The sequence below is a fragment of the Oryzias latipes genome, chromosome 10, assembly GCF_053564925.1.
Source record: "Oryzias latipes strain Hd-rR chromosome 10, Olatipes_Hd-rR_3.1".
Taxonomy (NCBI): Eukaryota; Metazoa; Chordata; class Actinopteri; order Beloniformes; family Adrianichthyidae; genus Oryzias; species Oryzias latipes.
Genome location: NC_136246.1, coordinates 15,945,978 through 15,963,440, shown reverse-complemented (window position 1 = coordinate 15,963,440; position 17,463 = coordinate 15,945,978). Strand labels below are relative to the sequence as shown.

Here is a 17,463-nt window from a genome sequence, read left to right as displayed (position 1 = left end):
TGCAGGTAATTTTGATGTGAAAAGTGTTGTGTCTTTAACCTTAAATGATTTATAGCAGAATTGAAGCTGGAAAGGGTATTTTTCATAACGCTCGACCAAAACCTTTTGACTAAAGTGATGGATCCTGGGTATACTTATTTGCAAGATGAGGGACTTAGAGGTATAGATGGGAGAAAGGAAGTCTGTAGAGCATAAAGCCATTTTTATAAAGACTGACATATTCAGTTTGATATATTAATGCCTCTTGGTTTTAACCGCACCTCGTCATTTGCTTCTCCAATGACTCAGCCGTATCTCTCTTTCAATTTTTTTATATAAAATACAGCGTTCCATCTACCTTGGGCATTGAATTTCTCCTTTTCCCTCTGCCTCCACCAGCATCCCTGTCCTCTACCTCTCCTCTTTCATCTTCTGCTTCAATCGGGCATCTGATCACAAGCCCAGGCGAAAGGGGGAATAATGAGATTAGGGCTGTATATGTTTACACGTTCTAATTTACACTGAGATCCCGCTGTCTTTCTTTGTCTGACCCATATTCTCCATATCCCTCCTACTTTTTTTTCTTTCTTTTTATAACCCCTCTCTTTCTCTCCATCATTCCTGCCTTGGTACTGTTGCTCTTGGAAAGTCATGCTTTAGTAAACTTTAATCAATAATATTATAATCTATAACCTGGAAAACTGCGGTATTTGATCCATAAACATAAACGGATAATAATGTCAGTGACCTGAATTGAACATTTGGTCCCTTTCCTTCCCAGTCAGAGAACCCAAAAAAATAAACTTTTTTTTTTATCTACTTCAATATAATGATTAAAAAATGTAATTTAACCAAGGCTGTACACAGAATTGCAGATTTTATCCGGCATCCTACCAAAGATAGTACAAATGAAATGTGCTAAGCAGCAGGGTTGTTGATCCATTGCGAGGGCGATGAGAGAAGCGAGCACTTCAACATTACATGCGTGTTACCAGAGATATATGAAATATCCCTATTACAAAGTAAAGCATGTTTGTTGTGGCATTGCTAGCAGCACCCTGACTCACAGTGCGTGGAATCCCTTTAAAAAGCCTGCTATCAGAGGTGTACTGTCAGAACAATGCAGCCCGGCTAGCAGTTAAAAGACACTGGAATCTAACACATTTTTCAAACACTCGAAACACATTGAAAAAGATAAAACTGTGTTTAAAGTTCAGTATAAAGAACACACATTGCATTGCAAAATTGTCGTAGATTTGGATTTCTGCACACATATATGTGTACATGTAACCCTTTTGCTATCTTAGATAACCCCACCCTTGCATTGACGTGTTCTCCCTACCATAACAAAGGTGGATAAAAGTGGAAAGATTATATGTAATCCATGGACACCAATGAAGATCACAAATCATTGAAGAAAAGAGGTTCAGCGCACTGTCTAGTGGGTCTAGATGACCCAACTCCCAATGTTAAAGTGCCAAGGATAGCACAAGGATTAAATCAATGTGTGTGAGTACTTTTATTTTACATTTTATAGTGAACTTATGAATTAATCGTCAACCATAATGGAACCACAAGGCTTGATTAATTTGGCTGCTTCCAATGAACACAGTTTCTAGGCTACTGGTCTAAGATCAGGACTGGGAATTAACCAATGGAAAACCCAAAGACTTCTAAATTGAGGCAAGTTTTTAAAACAAAAGGAATTGGATCCAGATCAGTTTGCTATTAACCAACAGGTGGCATTAGGTAAAACAATCACATTTTAACTTTATATAACCATTTGATGCATCCATTTCTAAGACCTCCATCACATTAGCATCATCAAAACTTTCCTTAAAAGAATGTATTGGCCAATGGTTTGGGCACTGTAGTTCATTAAATTCCACAAGGGGCAACTAAAGGTATTTCAAAAGGGAAATCTCCAAAAAAAACTTGACATTTTGCGTACTATCTATATCTCATAAAAATGATATTGAACAAATCTTTTTTGTGGATTTCATCAAAGGGTTTTAAAAAGATCTTTATTCCCAAAAATTTGAATTCCTGTCGATACTTTGATGTAGTGGCTTGACAGTGTTTTGGTCCTATTGTCATATATTGGGAAAGGCAGAAGTTTATTGTTGTCAAATTTCACTAAGACTTTAATAGAAATGACTTTAAAATGGCTTGATACGTACCAAGGGGTGACAGAACCAGATGCATTAGCCATCTCTTATTCAAGCAAATGATAGCTATAATTACGGTTCACGTTCCGGTGAGGTTTTTAAAACATCAACACAGGTCAGCTCAGCATCCTAATGAGAACCTTGAGGCAATCCCTTTACGTCCCACATGCACCAGTCAAATTAAAGCTGTGTGTATCTAATGACATCTGACACCTGAATGAGTCCTTTGTGCTCCCTTGTGTTTTTCTGTTCATGTAGAGATAAAATGTGGGACATTACAATAACACTTTGAACTGAATTTAACTCTAGTGATGGGAGCTCCCATAAATTAATGCTAATATGAATGTGTGTAAGATTCATTTGGATTCATTTGTTTTTTTATGAAACAATGCTTTGCTGTTGTTGGGTAAATAAAGCACACAGGTGATTCACCTACCGGTATTTAAAAAAAATGTACTTAAGAAATGCATCCTGCGTAACCAGTTTCTCTACAAACTGGTACATCAAAGATTGCGGATTCTCTCCAGCAGACGTTCAGCCTGTTTTGAAGATGGATCGAGACAAATTTCTGACTATGTTTCGTGCTGTCATTTTGACTGATGACACAAAGAGCCTACAAGGCTGAAAAGACCCAGTGAAACAATAGATGTAGTTTCAGATTCTAGAGGACAGATGCAGTGCATACCGTAAATTCATCTGAACATCTTTCCTTCCTTTAATGCTGGTCTTAATAGTTGTCTTGTACATTTTGTTGTACATCAGCATTCCTTTCTTGCTACATCCAATGACCTTGTAAAGAAAGTGTTGATTTGTTATTTTAATCTTACTCTGTTGGTCACAGTAAACACATCAGACCTCACTCCCCATGTTGGTGTTTTTTATCCAAGGGTAGCCTGTACTCTGCTCCAGGTTGTCTTGGAATGCAGCCAGAGGGCTGAAAAGACATTGTATCAGTGATAAGAAGGCAGAGGCCGAATCTCTTCTAAGCATACAGACACACACATACACCGCAGATCAAATAAATGATTTGCCATGGACCACTGGAGTTTCTAAAGCAGTTGTTTGGTTTCTGTCGATACCTAAGGTCATTTAAAAGCAAATCTGACCCAAGTCAGAGAACTGCTGCTAACTTGAAGTTTTCATCATCTATGTATTTCTAAAACAGCACAGATCAGGTTGGATTCAGTCCTCGCCTTAATAATGATAATAATAATAATAGATTGGATTTATCTGCATTTTTCCAGATGCTCAAAGTGCTTACAATGTGTCCATTTGTCATTCATTCCTTTTTCATACTTGGTGATGATTAGCTACTAATGTAGCCACATCTGCCCTGGGGCAGACTGACAGAGGCGTGGCTACCAGTTCGTACCTACGGCCCCTCAAGTACATTCTGAAGATTGCAAAAATCAGCCACTGTATGTAACATACCAAAAAAATGTTGTGAGTTGATCGGAACCAAACTTTTCAGATCAGTAGTTTTGGCATGTATGGTTTCTTCAAAAGCTCTCTAGACTTACCCACAACAGGTCTATTGGCATAATAAAAGAATCTGGCTGATACAGCAAAACTGTTATAAGACCTGAAAATTCACAAAAATTCGCTCCACCTTATGACTCAGATTTGATCTCATTGCAACAACCACTACAGGGCACTGTAGGTGTGTGAATCAGTATTTGTTAGGAGACAAAGTCTTGGATTTGCCTTTCAAGAACAAATGTCTGTCGTTGTTCCCATATTTTGTTAAATAAACTACTCCCCAAAATGCGACTTATTTATGGGTTTTTTCTTCTGTATTATGGTTTGTTTGCTGCTACGACTTATACCATGGAGCGACTTAAAGTCCATAAGATACGGTAGATAGCAAAAACAAGGGGTTTATGGAATTGTAGCAACAAACCAGCTCTTGTTGACAAGTAAACAAAATTCCCTCCCCTTTGCTCTTTTGTTTGTCTCCTCTCCACTGCTCTGTGACCGCAGGAGGGATTTTTTCATTCAGCTAGATCTCTGTGCTAATGATTGTGCACAAAAATATTTTGTACTTCTTTTGATGTTATCCATTTTATTATTGGCAAACTGGCAGAAGTGGGAAGTCAGAAGTCCTGGACTGCATCAGTTTTCTATTCAGTGGTTTACACCAGTGCTTTTAAACCTTTTTTGAGCCACGGCACACTTTAACCAAAAAACAAAAATCCAGCGGCACACCAGCATCCAAAAATGTAAAAAAAGGAGAAACTCATAGTCTGTATTGACCTACAGCCCCTCCGCAATCTCACATGCATTTTTGTGATAATTGTGGCAGAAAAAGCTGGAAGTTGCAGCTATCTTTTTCTAAAAGATGTAATAAAAGTTAAGTTAGAAGATTTAACAACTGTTTGATGTGTGTTTGTTGTGGTTTCAAGACGTTTAACAAGGAAAACTCGTTGCAGCGTTGATACACTGTCACTTTAATCCAATGCATCATGGGAGATGTAGTGTGAATACTACCCCAAAAGGGCAGACAGACTTGCGTCTCTTAGCTTCATGGTTTTGTTCACTTGTTCCACGGTCTGATACCGGGTCCCGCGGAAAGCTACACCGCTTAAGACGAGCTTTAGCTGGTATTATTGTTAAAACTGAGTAACTTTATGAGCAGAATCAGAACAAGGAAGTGACAAGGGGTTTGTTCAGTCACACCTTTGGTTTGTCTGAAGATTAATAACCCCTCTTGTTAAAGTAAAATATGTCCAACACAAGAGGCCCTCAGCTCTCATCTGCCTGCCTAGCTGTTGGACAGGACAAGTAAAAAAAAAAAAAAAGTGAAGACTTTAACCATTTCTGATTGGTCAGACTGATGACGTGTGATTAAGCCTCCAAGAATGATTGATGGAGACAGTTAAAGGGGCGAGACTTTTCCGAAAACAGCTGAAGCTACGGCTAAATCGCGGTATCGTCATTCTTATCAAAATGTCTTTAAAAGAATCAAGTAAAAACAAAGAAAAAAGTATTTTTATGATCTTTCATATTCCTAACTACTCAGTGTTTTATCATGGCCTGTTTGGATGAACACAGAGCTGATATCCTGGAGATGGTATATGATTTTAGATCAGTTAATGAGGGCAATTTCCCACGGCACACTAGTGTCCTGCGGCACACTGGTTGAAAAACACTGGTTTACACAATCAAAGGCTCGTTTGTTGTAACGATGCTGGTTCCTTCCTCTGTGGTCACTTCTTGGGTCCATTGATCTCGATGTACATGACTGGTTTCTTCAACTAGATGACGGTAGTCTTTAATTGGCTTTCACACTAATGTACGCATTAGTGGGACACTAATGCACACATTTTTTTTTTTTTTACTTAGGGATGGTTTTGACAGAAAATTCATCTTAACCTTGTTACCTGTCTTGTCATCTCTCCTTGGCTCTAAAATATCTTTCTTCAGTCCAGAGAGAGACAAACGTCTGCAACAACCCACAGTTCTCAATCCTTAGAACACTAAGTCCACACTGGCCTCAGCAACAGACATTCAAGCGGGCACTTTCAATAAAAAAAAGTCAATGTATATGTGCATTTCGGGCTTCCACATTCAAAACTCTTGGGCTCGTGATTCGCTATGCGATTCCATTTTTGGGCTTCATCATTCAATGCACCTTGAAACTTAAACCAGCTGAATTTGACTAATCAGCTCATACATACCCCATAGTTATGTGTGGGAAACATCCTTTTCAAAACATGGATTATCAACTGGTTGAAAATTGATCATGAAGGAGAACCCTCTTCCAACTGTGAGTACATACTGTTTGCCAGTATCGGGTAGCAACAGTACAGTGTGGGCATCGTATGCTAAAAGCCCATTGATGAAGCCGCGTTCAGCGCATTCAAGAGTGTGCATCACATGCCCAGTGTGTACGGAGCATAAGACTACAATTTTGATCCATTAAAAATCAGTCACAGTCATAGTTGTCTTGCTGAACAGACCAAACCTGTCTCATTGTAGAGCTGCGCCACACAGATCCAAGATGCATTGCTTCAGACACCCTCCTTCTCTTTTTTATCAGATCTATGTTTAAAGGTTTTTGTATAAATATTTTGTAGCACTCATTTTATTGCATGATGAAACTAAAATAAGAAACTTTGAGGCTCAAATGCAAAACACAGTTAAAATATATGTTGTTGTTTTATTGGACAATGCTTATATCAGTACAAGTTACTTTTCCGGTTGTCCCAGGTTGTTTTAGTAATTGAGATAAAGACACTTTGTAATCTTTAACTGTTTGTTACAAAGAACATTTTTGAAATGCAAGATTATTCTTTTGCTGTATGTGGAAACATAATACATTTAGAAAAATATAAACAAGTACATGTTCGTTTATTTTTATTTCTAGTGATTTGGAAAAACTAATCAGAAAAATCAAAATGTTAACATAATGCAACTTTTTTTAAGTAGCACAACTAGTTTCTTTTCTTAGTAACTAATAACTTGTCAGTAGCTAATTGTCAAATTGTCAGTCAAATTTTCAGAAGCTCTATCTAATAACCCTTAAGACTCACTCCAACAAAAATGCTTTTTTTATTTGTGTTTTACATGTTCTCCTGGCATTTTTCTGATGATGGAGGACGTAAATTAGGAAAATAAAGCTTAAAATTGTTTTTTTGAGTATTCCTTTATTCAAATTGTTGTGAATTAGGAGGAGACGAAAAATTTCCGTTGGAAAAAGGTTGTAGCATCAACTTAGGTGCTATAGTTGGCGGACCACAAGCTCCCTGACCTGCTCCATTCTGATGTATCCATTTGCAGACGACCACATCCATGTAAGACTTGATGGATAATGGGATGTGAGAGGAGGCTTACACTGCGCTAACTTGGAGGTGAATCTCTAATGAACTCCTGCTCCTAGAAAATCTGGAAAAAAGGACACAAGTTTATTGATTTTGGCTGAAAAATGCATAATTCTAATGAAAAGACTTCTAGGTACGCTTTAACTATAAGTCAAAAGATGATTGGAGAAGGACTTTAATGTATCCTTTCCAAATCTGGTCAAAAAACATCAAGATATCAGTTGTAAGCCAATATTCTCCAACCATACCTGAAGGGTCACTGTCCAGTTTCTTTTCTAAATACTCCTTTACCCCTTGCAAATTCTCCTGAATTTGCAGCTTGTGACTGTCAGGACACAGCTTATCCAGATAGACGGTAATAAGTATGGCAGGGATAAGTGGAGTTGGACTTTTTTTTTCCCACAACAAAAGAACAGCGTTCCTATTGTGCTGCATACTTTTGTTTATCCTGCATTGTTGGCAGTGAGAACAAAATATTTTCAGTCTCGCTGTCTGGGAAACATGTTATGGAGGTTGTGAGACAAATGAAAATCTGATGGTCCAATGAAACGAGCAGAAGCTTGGTAATGTTGGCTTGTGTGAGCATGATTTTATATTGCTACAGAATGGCCAGATAACACCACTTTAAGCATGAATTATCAATTATCATTGCAGTGCTTTGGTGATAGTAGCATATTTGTGACTTTTCTGCTTATCCAAGAAATAGAAAAGCCTGCTTTAAACTAACAAATGCTGAAAACGCGCTACATGGTGGTTATCACTGGCACAGCAAGAAGACCCTGCTTCAAATCCCAGTTGGGTTTGCAAGTTCTGCCCATACATGCATCATAATTTGATTAATGACTCTAAAATGGTCCATCAGGAGTGAATGTGAGTGTGTGGCCCTGTGATAGACCGGCCAACTTCCCTCGTTGAATCCCCTCTGAAGTAGCTGGGATAGACTGCAGCGACCCTCATGACCCTGCACAAGACTAAGCGGGAATAGGAGAGATGGATGGATACATTTATGGAGGTGTTCCACACCAAAATGAAAAGTTAAAACAAAGAATGGGGGAAAAAAATGAGAAATAGACATTTTAAGGTGTTTACACTGGGTCCAACTTTCCTAATTCTGAAAGAAACTGTTTTTTTGTCTTTGTGTGTGTGTTGGGGGGGGGGGGTGTTGCAGATCCTATCAGCTGCACGCAGGCAGAGCGAGTCTGAACACCCTAACGAGTGTGGAGATGGAAATGGAAAGAGGCAGAGATGAGCTGATGCATTTCCGCTGGACACACACTGACTAACCGGTGCTGGTCATTTGTCATGCCAGCATGTGTGTTGAAGTGCATGAATGCATTTGTGTGGAAAAGCACACACACACACGGATGCAAAAACACACACAAACATACACAGACATTGTTAGGCTGATGGTAATTTGATACGTGCTTTGCCACATGGCTGGGCCATAGCAGCACAACAGACAGAGGCCGAGTCTCCAGTGGAAAGTGTGTTTACTGTCCAGCACAGCCTTCCTCCTCCAACCCGTCCCCATTCTGTCACCGGACTTTTTGTTCTAGTGTAAATACATCACTGTCCACTTCATGTTACTATCATCTATAAGAACAGCATGCATGTGAACATTGAAGCTTTTTCTCTAAATAGGGGTTATGATGGACACTTAAGGCATTTCAAATTGAAAGAGTACTTAAAAATTGCTCAAATTAAACAAAGTAGTGGTTTCAGCCTCACCTATTTTCTAAATATGTGGTTAAAGGTGTAATTGTAGGGTGTAGCATTAGCATCCACACATTGCAGTCATTGAGTGTGGTCATGCTGGACACGTACTGTCGCGTTTGTGAGGCAGGCCAGAAGAAGCATGGTGTGCCGCTGTGCTGAAGATGGAGTCAATTCTGCTGTGCTGCAGCGGATGAACCACCTTCATTTACATAAAAAGAATCAAATAGACAACGGTTGGGGATTGAATGACTAGACACTATTGTAAGATATCAACATTAGAAGTTCAAGATTGTATTTTTGAAGGATGATTTTATTTTGTAATTAGGTTTTTGAAACCCAATAATGATTATCACTGTATTTTCTACACTATTGGGCGCAACAGATTATAAGGGGCACCATCAAAAAATGGTCTACTTTCAAACTTGTGTCATATGTGAGACACATTAAGCGGGAAAATAGATAAGAACAGAATAGAAGAGAATAGACAAAGGATGTAGTTTGTACGTAAAAATTTACGTAAAAAATGATGCCATGTTGGAAAGGGCAGTAAACAATAACACGCAGCTTAGCAGACACAGTAAAATGACCACGGCTTGCTTGATTTTGGTCTGATTTTAAAGAGAAAAAACACATCACAAAAATAAGACTCAGGCCGTGGTATTAATGTTTTTGTAGGTGCAGCAGATGAACACCGAACTTTTCTAAAAATAAATAAGTCATTCTATAGGAAACCAAATGCATGCCTGATGCTTGGTTGTGATTTTTTTCAAGTCTACACACATACTAATATTTACCCAAACTGCTAGACTCTATCGTCTGAGTTTTAAGATTGGTCAAGTGGGTAAAAAATATTGCCGCATGGGTATTCGGACTTGTTTCTTTTCCTCTGCACAGTAATCTGCTTGAATTCAGCATGTCGTCTCATCTGATCCGATGTCGAACACGCATACAATACTAAGTCAGTCTCCAAAAACTCAAAAGATAGATGGTCGTGCCAGAAAACATGGAAATAGTGTCAAGTCTAAAACTACCATTGACCATGACATGGCTTTGTTTGTGTTGACCTTGCCTTTATCACTTACAAATCAGCCTAAACGTTCATTGTTCTGACAGTAAACTTACTCAGATCTTTCTAACATGTTTTTTATAAGTTCTCCTTTATTAATTGATAGTAATCATTTATTTGTAAAAGTCACAACCTTGTTTTTCTAGTTCTGTTTGTGCAATCAAATATAACTCGGAGCGCAGCGTCTCTATCCATATAACTCATTTATTCATAAAATATGTAACTCCCAAAACAAAAAATTAAAGCTTATAAAGTAAGTGCACCTTATAGTGTGGAAAATATGATAGTACTATAAGGTAAATTTAGGCAGAATCCATAGCAAAATGATTTAACAGTTTGATTAGGGTTTTATTTGTTCATTTAAATTATTTTACTTCATTTTTAGAGAGATGTTTGCTACAATAATATTTACATTTCAGCATAAACGCAACATTCTCAGTGGCTTATAATAAAAGAAGAATAAAACTAGTAAAAGTTCTCTAACCAATCTTTATTTGATGGACAGGAAGTGCACAATGTGCAAAGATAAATTACGTTTGGTCAAACTGTTGAGTGGATTTATTGTGCAGTGTTAGAAGTCGCCCTGCAGTGCAGCTGACTGTCACTGTCAGAAGATTCAGATGTCCAAGCGGCCACCGAGGGAGGACAGCACTGATGAATGCCTGGAGCTGAATCCAGGCTTAGTCTGCACACTTAATCATCAAGCCATTCTGTCAAGCTCAAAGGCTAAAAGACTCATTAGAGTCCAAAATACCTCCACAGGGAATTTTTAGTAATGTCCAAATGCAACATGTGCTAACTGTGCTGAGGGAACTTCTACTGTAAGACATTCAAATGTGACCATGCAAAGTTTGTAGGAAAAAAAAGATGATACAGAGTGAAGAAATGTACCTTTTTTATGATTTTATTCAGTTCTAAGAACTAATATTGAAGAACAAATACTCAATTTTCTCAGTATGGAACAGCTGATCTCTGTGTTGGTGGATTGAAGGATCTGTTCATCAACATGGTGCAGACTAAAATCCTTATTCTGATGGTAAATATCAGTTTCCAATGCATCACATAATAAAATCACATAAAGCTCTTATGCTGCGCAAAAATCAATGTCTGGCTCAGGTCTTCTCTTCATAAAAACAATGGTCTGTCATAAAACTGAAACTTCCACATCCATTTCTCCAGTAAGCTGTGGTCTTAGACTCAAGTGGTTGAATGCATAAATTACGGAGCCCATGACCTGCATGGATAAAAAAAATCATTAACCCTTGTGCTATCCTAGGCACTTCCACATTGGAAGTTGGGTCATCCAGACCCACTAGACAGTGCTCTGAACCCTTTTTCTTCAATGATTTGTGATCTTCACTGGTGTCCATGGATTACATGAAATCTTTCCACCTTTATCCACCTTTGTCATGGTAGGGAGAACACGTCAATGTAAGGGTGGGGTCATCTAAGATAGCACAAGGGTTCAATCATTCCCAAGAATTAGGATTTTGTTCCCACGAATAGTAATTTGTTGCCACAGAATTATGAAATTATTACAGAATTATTAAATCGTTCCCACGGAATAATTAAATCATTTCCCTCAAAATTTTACTTTTTATTTTAATGTAATGTATTTAAAATGAGAAAAATCCTTAAAGCTGACTTTTCTTTTGTATGAACTCGAAGTAGTTACTTGTCGGGCCGTCTCTTTTCTGGCTATCCCCAATTTTGTGGAAAGTGCAGCAAATTCTCATCTACTTTGTTAGATTTTGCCAAGTTTTCCTTTGCCCGAGAACGCATGCGATAAGTCATTCAAAAACATAGATCTGAGCAATGCTTGGATTTACAGCAGACATATTCAAAATTCTGTCTGTGCACATATCATTACAATGCATGGAAGACACAGAGAATCTTTAGAGATTGGATTGATTTATATTAAAAGGCTCTACAGAAGTATCGGTAATCATGTTTCCATGTCTGGGTTCATGAGATCATGCAAAGTCTCTCCTGGTAAAGTGAGCTTTACTTCCGCTGCAAATGCCGCTTTCTGTCGCTAATGCGTGTCTCTGTGACCCACGTTAGTTTGAGAGGGAAAAAAAAAAACAAGAATAAAAAAATTAGAGGATCTTTTGCTTAATGACTGAATGAAAATAGGAAAACTATCAAAAGATTTACGAGGCCTGATTTACCAGCCTGCCCATCCCTCAGCGGCTCCCTGTCTGCAGGCTAGCCAGCCGCCCCGGGTAGCAATTACCTCACTATAGTCAATGGAAACATCAATGATGCAGTCGTAAAATATATTTTATTTATATTCTTGCTTTAAACTACTTATATTATTTGTAACTGGAAGCATTTACGTTTATTTCCGGTTGAAAATACGGGGTGTGTAAAAGGTTGTGATTATTATGAGGGAACGATTTACTGTTTTGTGGGAAGGAAATTGTAATTTTCTTTTTACCCATGACAGACCACCAGCTTAATGTGCTAGAATTCTGTTTTTGAGCACAAACACACCTCAACGTATTTTTTATTTTATTTTATTTTATTTATTTTTTTGGAGGTATTCTGAGAACTGATTGAAAGTCATTTCTAAGCTGCAGTGAGTAATGATGAACCCTGGACAACCCAACAACGTATTTATTCAGTGTTTCTTAAATTAATTTGATGATCTGTTTCTGTATTTTGATTTTAGGTAGCAGCAATTAACAACAGCCAAAAATAAAAGTTTATCACAAATAAATACATAAGAAATATTTAAATATCAGCCAAATTTGACCCTCTTGGTTCTCCAGGGTTAAGAATTGACATAACAATCCAGAAAATTCTGTTTGAACTGAGCTCCCACCTGATTTGGACCCGATTTGAGACATCCTTAATGTTGCAGTTGCCAAAGGACCACTAGAGGCTTGAGTCGGAAAGGGAGCAATCTCCTATTGACACCCATGTTAAAAAGTCAGACTTTACACTAAAAATAAACATAGGTACAACCTTGTGGCAAATAGTTTCATCAAAGTTTCATTTGAACTTAGCGACCTCAGAAAAACATTTTCAGGCAACCGCTTTCTATGAAAAGTCTACATAAATGCACGCTTCCACGTTCAAAACTCCTGTGTTCATGCGTCACTACGCACATTTTTGGATGGTTTTCTGGCTCCAATTACAAAATGAGCAGCCATTGAACACACTTTGAAAGTTAAACCAGTTGAACTTTGACCAATCAGGGACTCAAATTTGGTAGTGACGTATTGAAGGCAGCCCTTTTCATTCACAGAAGTGCAAACTGTTTAAAAAGTGATCACAGGGTAAAATAAAAATAATTGAAATTTGTGCCCAGATCGAAATTATATGACACCAACTCTTGTATTAGAATAGGGTGAACAGAAATTCGACATTTCTTTCAACTGTTGGTGGCAGGTCCAATCCAATCCACTTTATTTATCTAGCACATTTCTCGAACTGGCAGTTTCCAAAGTGCTGTACAGTGACCAAACACCAGACAAAAGATTGCCAAACAAAATAAAAACAAAGTACACCAGTAAAATGAATAAAAAATTAATAAATAAAAACAAGGTAAAACAAGATAAAAACACAGATAAATACAGATAAAAATACTGTAAAAACACAGAGGACCACACAACTCATGCGGTGTTAAACGCTAGAGAGTAAAAATGTGTTTTAAGACGGGATTTAAAACACTCCACAGAGGGCGCTGTGACATGCATTGGCAGAGCGTTCCACAGCTTAGGGCCAACAACAGGTCATCAGCACCGGATCGTCCAATGTGAACACACAATTACAATGCCCTCTAGTTGCTGTTGCTATTTATTTAAAAAAAAAGTTATGGAGCCAAACAAGTACTTGGCACCCGAACCAAACTATGCCACAAAAAAAAAAAGTGCTACTTCTTCTACGAAAAAATACAGTCGCTGTTTTCTGGCATGTTGGACAGTGCAAACATCTGTCAACGTGCCCCTCCCATTTCAGACGGCATTTCTAGAACTCTAGATTTGACGTCAAGGATGTCAAATTTAGTGTGTTTAAATCCATGGTGTCAACATGAACTCAGATCTAAACCTTTACAGGAACACTAAAACAGGTACTAAGTCCATACTAAAAGTACAGACCAAAAGTTTGGAGACAACAGAAAAGTTGTGTCCAAACTTTTGGTCTATAGTGTAGATAATTTTTTCTTGAAATCTGAGTGACCCTTTTCACTTTGCAATCATAACGTGTCAGTAATCAGACTGAAATTCCAGTCCGACCTGTTTAAGTCGCAGCGTCAGCGGGTCTATCTGATACCTTCATGAAAACAAATTTAAAACACTGTCTGCTTGAATCGCACTTGAGGAGATGAGCAAACAAGCATTAAGCAAGATCTTTAGAACAGCCAGACATCTGTGTTTTCACAGCCTACAAAAAGAGCTGTTGAATAGTAAATCATTTATATCATGGAAACAAGAGTCTCCCACATTCTTTGTGTGTTTATTGACATTCACAGAACACACCTTTTCGTCCACCTGGACCTTAAACGGCAGCCTTAACCCACAGCAGGTGTTTCTTATTTCAAAGTTTTTGAAAATATCTTCTATGTCTCATAAGCCTTTTAGCTTTATAATCTTAGCAAATACTCCTGTTTACTTTTAATATCTTTGAACAAGAGGACCTCAAGTGTATTTATTTCTATGCTGTCTGTGGTCTACAGCAACATTTTATATTTGATATATTATTATATCTTTCATTAGTTTATGCCAAATCTATCTATCTATCTATCTATCTATCTATCTATCTATCTATCTATCTATCTATCTATCTATCTATCTATCTATCTATCTATCTATCTATCTATCTATCTATCTATCTATCTATCTATCTATCTATCTATCTATCTATCTATCTATCTATCTATCTATCTATCTATCTATCTATCTATCTATCTATCTATCGTTTACGAAGGGAGACAGAATTTTTTCTTTCATTTTACTTTGATGTTCTTTTTTCTTTTTGTGGTTTTGTTGGTCTTTTGTGGTTCCAGGTCAGCACCCTGCCCATGTGAGGTCTGACTGAATAGCAAGGATGGGTCAGACAGATGCAGCTCACAGGTGGCAAACAGCAGGAACGACCCACTGATAAAGGAGTGGGCTCTGGAAAAGCTCCTGTTTTGTTTTTCCTGAAGTCCAGGAAACACACTGCTGCAGACACACACACACACACACACCTGCTCTTCCGAGCAGCCCACCCACTTGAGTAAAACAAAGTCAAAGCTAAATCTGGTGCAGATTCATTCCCTCTTGAACAAACAGGGGACCGTGGATTGAAACAGGTGCTGACACACTAGGTGAAGTCTTGGAATTCCTTTACAGTTAAAATGCTAAATTGCACTTATATACAAGCTACCACTGAATTATGATTATGCTGTTTTAAATTAAAAATAAAAAAAAAATTGTGTCATTTTCTAGGACATCATTTCTCCAGAGCGGCAGGAGTTTTTTTTTTTTTTTTTTTTTTTAGAAATTTGCATCTAAGTTGTGGGTGAGGTTGCCGTTGTAGCTTCTACGCCACAACTACCGTACAAGCTTTTTATAATGACATTTTTTTTCTGCTCCTGATTTAACACCATTTCCATAAAGAAAATACTCAGAAATGCTATTTTAAGCTTAATTGTCCTTATATGTGTCCTCCATCATCAAACAATGCCAAAAGAACATGGTAAAAACACCAAAAACACAATTTTCATCAAAGTAGGTCTTTAAATTATGAGTTTTGTAATTGCTGCCTTGGGGCCTGTTTGCCATCGCCATGGCTCCCTATTTCTGTTTTACTAATTGATAATAATGAAGAGTGCGGGCTCTTTAATGGCTTTTGCTTTCATTGCCATGGGTTGCATCATTTTCCACAGCTGTGAGGAGTGAATGTGGTCATTTATACAGTCCCCAAGTCTGAAAAGCCATGTGCAACAGCCCCTGTGAAAAAAGGTTAATTAAGCATATGTGACCTCCTTTGTGTGGTGGTGTGACACGGACCGGGGAGGGGAGCGCACACATACGGGACGCCGGGGTGGAGCTGTGACGCGCCGCCTGCTGCAGGAGAAGCACTTTGGGCCAGTTCACTTCAACTATTTTGCGCGTTTGGATGTCCGTCCCGACGCGCAAAACCCGCGCAGATCTGTTTTTCTGCTCCCTCTTAGAGTGGGAGGGGCTCGTTTTTCCTGCGATTGTCCGCCTCCCCTCTCTGTCCCTCTCTCATTTTTTTTCTTCCCAAAGTTGAATTTTCCGCCTGCCTGGGAGAGCCGTCGCCAGAGGAGCAGCGCAGCTCATTGCGCCTCCAGACCAGAAGAACGCACCAGGACGAGGGCTTGTTTTTTCCTGGAGGGGAGGCTGCGTCTCGCGGAGCAGACAAAGGAGGGGAAAGCCGAATCACCTCTGAATCCGATAGAGATTTTTTTTTAATGATTCAGCCTTCTCTTTCTAAATCTGTCGTGTCGCTACCTTTCGGGATACTTCCAAGATGTCAGAGGAACAGAGCTGTGGGCATGAGCTGGTAGGTTTTTCCAAAAAGCCCTTCCCTCCGCGCGCACAGGGGTCTGGTTCAGGGTAGATGCAGAACGGGACTCGGAGATGACGGGAACAGGAACGGGACTTCTTATTTTTGATTCCACCTCCATCTGTTGGGATTTTGTTTACGCGTGAGCCTAAAGGTTTTCTGGTGAATGGAGACGAACGGTGCGCGCATGAACATGTCTGAGGGAGGCTGCTCGGATCGTGCTCAAACTTGGACTCGGGTGCTTGGGGTTGTGTCCTCAGTAATGGATCCCCTTCGTGTCAATTTTCTCTTTGTTTTGGTCTGGTGTGGTAAATAACGCGTTCCATCTGACTCCAGCCTGTAGAGGAGTAGAAACCTCCCATAGGGTCTCTGTTCCTTCTGCTCCTCATGGAGTGTTAGACTTCAGATTACTCCACTGGGAGATGGATGTCCTTATGCTCCCATGGAGATCTGGGGTCATTCTGGAATAAAAACTTGTCCAACTTTAATGGTTGACTCCCACAGGAAAGAAAGATTACAACTGAGCAGGAATTTGATTTCTTGCGTTTTTAGGAACAAGTTATGAAAATTAGTTTGAAAGGAATGAAGAGTATCTATGTTTTTTTTTCTAATTCATATGTTACAGATATTAGAACTGCAAAATACATTGAAAATTTATCATGTATCACGTCTTTTTGCAAAACATCCGCTTGTGCAAAAGACGGTGTAAATACCTTAAATGTTTACACACATGCGTAGACAGAAATGTTGTTCACCATTTGGCTTATCCCTTCAGGGGCTGCCTCATCGAATCAGCCTTCACTGACTTGCACCGGTGGTTTGGCAGATAGTTTTATGGCGGATGCTCTTCCTGACACATGTTATCCAGGCTAGGGACAGGCACAGGGAGACCCAGACTTGGGTACCCCTACATAGTTAGGCAGTAGCATGAAGGGTCTTGCCCAGGGACTGGATGATACTTAATGCACCCCTGGGAATCAAACCCTGATTTCCCATGTGCCAGTCCAGCGTTAACCCAACTGAGCTGCATAAACAGAGAAAACAAAGCCTAAGCGCACACTACCCACATTTTTCTTAATCGTTGTCCATATTAGTTTTGGCCAGTACAACCAGAAAGGTAGATAATTGTTCTTTGTTGTCTCCTATTGAGACTACTTGCAGTATATTGAATTTTGACTTTAATTTAAATAAA

General features: G+C 38.8%; 1 protein-coding gene across 4 annotated transcripts in view; it reads left to right on the top strand.

The window, feature by feature from the left end:
* The window catches only part of mid2 (midline 2), a 181,003-nt gene that overhangs the window by 46,611 nt on the left and 116,929 nt on the right, over window positions 1–17,463 (top strand). For 2 of the 4 annotated variants that reach the window (XM_023959097.2, XM_023959095.2), the window contains exon 1: window positions 15,769–16,268. The exons of the other annotated variants lie outside the window; for them this stretch is intronic. The gene's annotated coding sequence lies outside the window, so the exon portion shown is untranslated. Of the gene's footprint in view, window positions 1–15,768; window positions 16,269–17,463 lie in introns of those variants that run through there. 4 annotated transcript variants of the gene reach the window in all.